This window comes from Sphaeramia orbicularis, chromosome 1 (assembly GCF_902148855.1).
Source record: "Sphaeramia orbicularis chromosome 1, fSphaOr1.1, whole genome shotgun sequence".
Lineage (NCBI taxonomy): Eukaryota > Metazoa > Chordata > Actinopteri > Kurtiformes > Apogonidae > Sphaeramia > Sphaeramia orbicularis.
In genome coordinates this window covers 5,149,691-5,155,503 of record NC_043957.1, presented here as the reverse complement: position 1 = coordinate 5,155,503, position 5,813 = coordinate 5,149,691, and positions in this window count along the sequence as shown.

Here is a 5,813-nt window from a genome sequence, read left to right as displayed (position 1 = left end):
AACAAAGAGCTGCAAAGTTCTTCCAAAGATGCCAATGCATTGGATTATGAATATAAACTAAATTTGATTAAACCATCCAAATGAAAAAGATGTGATAATCTGAAAAAAACTGAATTTTTAAAAATGAAAATAAGTGGAATTTTAACAATATTCTGCCTAAACATATCATTTGTCCATGTGCATTATAAGGGTCGGATCTACAAAGGCACAAAACATTTAGTTACAATCAGAATATTGTTAAAATTTTACTTTATTTTCTTTAGATATTTCAGTTTTTTCATATTTGTTCAGATTATTCTCATTTTATTGTTAAAGAATAGTTTGTTAATGTAAATATTTTCATAATTTCATGTTTTATGTTTTGTTTTGTTTTTTCAAACTAAAACAAAAAGAAAAATTTGGAGTTTTCATTATTTATAGGTGTAATGTAATATAATTTTTCACATTAAACCAAGAAGAAAATTCAGTCATTATTCATAGGTTATTATTTTACTTTAGATTACATTGGTCTGAATGAAAATGTCAATAATACAAACAATAACAACCATAGTGATAGTTATAATGGAAACAATAACTCCAACCAGAACCGAGTAAACTGGGCAGAAGAGAAAGAAAAAAAGCACACACAAAAAATTACAATAAAATAAAATAAAATACATAAGACCAATTAAATGATGAATATAAGAAAAGAAAGCAGGAACAGAATATCGTAAACAACGTCCGCCCAGATAGTCCCAGGAACAAATCCACACCAAGGTTATTATCGTTAACGAAAGCGAACGAAATGACGAAAACTAAAATTGAAAAAACATTTTCGTTAACTGAAATTAATAAAAACTCTAATTAAAAGAAAAAAACGATAACTAACTGAAACTGTATCGTGAGCTTACAAAACTAACTAAAACGTACAAAAATTATGGATACAATTCCCTTCGTTTTCGTCTTTGTCAATGTCGGATTGATATGAAATTAACTTATTTGGCTCCAGCAGTTTGAGCTGGTGACACCATACGACACTTCACAGTCTGTCATGTGTGGTCACTGGTGGTTTCCAGTTGTCTTCTGGTCCCCACTCTACCTGGAACATACAGACTAAAGCTGGGACACAGCAGCACAGTCCTGTCTGGGGTTTACTGTAGTGATACATGGGTCGGGTTTTTTTTTTTTTTTTTTTTTTTTTTTGGCGTACCGTGTGTGTGCGCGTGAGTGACAGAGCAGAGCAGAGCTAAAGGACAGAGTCAAACAGGACTAGCATCCAGGTTAAAACTGGAGAGTTTATCACCATGAAAAGGCCTTCCAAGCCCTGAACTGCACAGTTTAGAAGAGGAGAAAAGAGGAGGAGGAAAACTAATCCAATTACAGAGGTATGGAACCTGTTAGAATGTTAAAAAACGTTTGATGTTACAGCTACAGCTAGCTGAACTGAACTGAAGCAAAGTTGGCGAATAATGGAACTGAAGATGATTAAGAGATGAGAGATCTGCTAAGGTGTGGTTTACTGATGAGGAACTGGGTTATATATGTTTATAAGTGGTTTATATATGTTTCTGTCTGCTTTAACTGCTGGTTAGCTGGTTTATATATGTTTCTGTCTGCTTTAACTGCTGGTTAGCTGGTTATATATGTTTCTGTCTGCTTTAACTGCTGGTTAGCTGGTTTATATATGTTTCTGTCTGCTTTAACTGCTGGTTAGCTGGTTTATATATGTTTCTATCTGCTTTAACTGCTGGTTAGCTGGTTTATATATGTTTCTATCTGCTTTAACTGCTGGTTAGCTGGTTATATATGTTTCTATCTGGTTTAACTGCTGGCTGCTTTGTGCATCTCCTCTCATGCTTTGCACATCTTCGCATTGTTTCACGTAAGTGACGTTGTGTATGGATTGCACCCCCCCTCAACCTGCTATAGGGAATTTATACATTGTACGGTACATTGTGTCTCTGCTCAGTCCATGAGCCGCCCTAACCCGACCCCCAAATAAAGTGTCCAGGGTAACCCATATCCGCGCCTCACTAATTTCTTTGAATAGGATGATGAGGAAGATAAAATATATGAAATAACTAAAACTAATACTAAAACTAAACTAAACTAAAACTAAGCATTCAGAAAAAAACGATAACTAATAAAAACTAACAAACCTGCTCTAAAAACTAATGAAAACTAACTGAATAAGAGAAAAAAAAGTCAAAACTAATTAAAACTAAACTATAATTAAAAATCCAAAACTATTATAACCTTGATCCACACACGTTCTTTTCATATTCAAGTGGGAATCCACATCGGAAAACGAAAAACTGACTCAGTATTTCATTATAATATAATGAATATAATGACAAACAACTCGTTTTTGCATTTTTATTTGTACGTGAATGATGAAATAGTGAGTCATTTTTTCATCTTCCGATTGTGGATTCTCAATTGAATATGAAAAGAAAAGATGCTACATGGATTGTTCAGCTGGTTGTTTTTAAATACATTTCTAAACCTTGGGTGATACTCGTCAGTCTCCAGTTGTCCACGGAAGGCGTCGTCTGTTTCTAATGCGATATCCAGCACCTGTGAAAATGAGTGGAGAGGATCTGGAGGCAGATTCTGATTGAAACTCAACCAAAGCCATCAGTTCTTCCAGTCTGTCATCCAAAGGCCTGTGATGGTTGAAGGGAATTACAGCTGGAAGGGGAATGTTTTCTGAACTATCGAACAAATCTGATTGAAACCTGTGTGTGTCAACACTCAGAAGGTCCTGAAACCGTCAAGAAACTGAACTGTTCAATATGTGAACAGATTTTATGTATGTATGTATGAATGTATGTACAAATGTATGTAGGTACGTAAGTATGTATGTATGTATGTATGTATGTATGTATGTATGTACGTATGTATACATGTTTATGACATGTTTGTAACGCGTCACGCGACGACGCGTTTATTACATGTTGGTAACGCGTCACGCGACGACGTTTGTAACGCGTCACGCAACGACGCGTTTATTACACGTTCGTAATGCGTCACGCGACGGCGCGTTTATTACACGTTTGTAATGCGTCACGCGAAGACGTGTTTATTACACGTTTTTAACGCATCACGCGACGATGCGTTTATGACACCTTTGTAACGCGTCACACGACGACGTGTTTTTGACACGTTTATAACGCGTCACGCGACGACGCGTTTGTGACACGTTTGTAACGCGTCACGCGACGACGTGTTTTTGACACGTTTATAACGCGTCACGCGACGACGCGTTTATGACACGTTTATAACGCGTCACGCGACGACGCGTTTCTTACGTGATCATAACGCGTCACGCAACGACACGTTTATGACACGTTTGTAACGCGTCACGCGACAACACGTTTCTTACGTGATCGTAACGCGTCACGCGACAACGCATTTGTTCCGTGTTTATAATGCGCCACGCGACGACGCGTTTATGACACGTTTAGAACGCGTCACGCGATGAGGCGTTTATTACATTTTTAACACGTCACGCGACGATGTGTTTATTACACGTTTGTAACGCGTCATGCGACGACGCGTTTGTTATGTGTTTATAACGCGTCACGCGACGACTCATTTCTTACGTGTTTATAACGCGTCACTCGACGACACATTTCGTACGTGTTTGTAACGCGTCACGCGACGACGCGTTTATGACACGTTGATAACACGTCACGCGACGATGCGTTTATGACACGTTGATAACGCGTCACGCGACAGCACGTTTAAGACACGTTTATAACGCGTCACGCGACGGCACGTTTGACACGTTTATAACGCGTCACGCGACGACACGTTTATGACACATTTATAACGCGTCACGCGCCGACACATTTGTGACACGCTTTTAATGCATCACGCGACGACGTGTTTATGACGCGTTTATTACGCGTCACGCGACGACGTGTTTAGGACACGTTGATAACGCGTCACGCGACGACGCGTTTATGACACGTTTATAACGCGTCACGCGACGACGTGTTTGTTACACGTTTTTAACGCGTCATGCGACGACGCGTTTGTTACATGTTTATAACGCGTCACGCGACGACTCATTTCTTACGTGTTTATAACGCGTCACGCGACGACACATTTCTTACGTGTTCGTAACGCGTCACGCGACGACACATCTCTTACGTGTTCATAACGCGTCACGCGACGACGCGTTTATGACATGTTCGTAATGCGTCACGTGACGACGCGTTTATGACATGTTCGTAATGCGTCACGCAACGACGCGTTTATGACATGTTCGTAATGCATCACGCGACGACGTGTTTGACACGTTTGTAACGCGACGACGCGTTTATGACACGTTTGTAATGCGTCACGCGACGACACGTTTATAACGCGTCACGCGACGGCATGTTTGACACGTTTATAACGCGTCACGCGACGACACGTTTATGACACGTTTATGACACATTTATAACGCGTCACGTGACGACACGTTTGTGACACGTTTTTAATGCGTCACGCGACGACGCGTTTATGACACGTTTATAACGTGTCACTCGATGAGGTGTTTATTACATTTTTAACACGTCACGCAACGACGTGTTTATTGCACGTTTGTAACGTGTCATGCGATGACGCGTTTGTTACGTGTTTATAACGTGTCACTCGACGACACATTTCGTACGTGTTTGTAACGCGTCACGCGACAACGCATTTATGACACGTTGATAACGCGTCACGCAACGACGTGTTTATGACACGTTGATAACGCGTCACGCGACAGCACGTTTATGACACATTTATAACGTGTCACGCGCCGACACGTTTGTGACACGTTTTTAACGCATCACGCGACGACGCGTTTATGACACGTTTATAACGCGTCACGGGACGACGCGTTTATGACACCTTTGTAACACATCACACAACGACTCGTTTGTGACACATTTGTAACGCGTCACGCGACGACGTCTTTATGACGCGTTTATTACGCATCACGCGACGACGCATTTATGACATGTTGATAACGCGTCACGCGACGACGCGTTTATGACACATTTATAATGCGTCACGCGACGACGTGTTTATTACACGTTTTTAACGCGTCACGCGACAACGCGTTTGTTACATGTTTATAACGCGTCACGCGACGACTCATTTCTTACGTGTTTATAACGCGTCACGCGACAACACATTTCTTACATGTTTGTAACGCGTCACACGACGACACATTTCTTACGTGTTCGTAACGCATCACGCGAAGACACATCTCTTACGTGTTCATAACGCGTCACGCGACGACACATTTATGACATGTTCATAACGCGTCACGCGACGACGCGTTTATGACATGTTCGTAATGCGTCACGCGACGACGCGTTTGACACGTTTGTAATGCGACGACGCGTTTATGACAGGTTTGTAACGTGTCACGCGACGACGTGTTTATTACACGTTTTTAACGCGTCACGCGACGATGCGTTTGTTACATGTTTATAACGCGTCACGCGACGACTCATTTCTTACGTGTTCGTAACGCGTCACGCGACGACACATTTCTTACGTGTTCGTAACGCGTCACGCGACGACACATCTCTTACGTGTTCGTAACGCGTCACGCGACGACACATCTCTTACGTGTTCGTAACGCGTCACGCGACGACACATCTCTTACGTGTTCATAACGCATCACGCGACGACACGTTTATGACATGTTCATAACGCGTCACGCGACGACGCGTTTATGACATGTTCGTAATGCGTCACGCGACGACGCGTTTGACACGTTTGACACGTTTGTAACGCGACGACGCGTTTATGACAGGTTTGTAACGTGTCACATGACGACGCGTTTA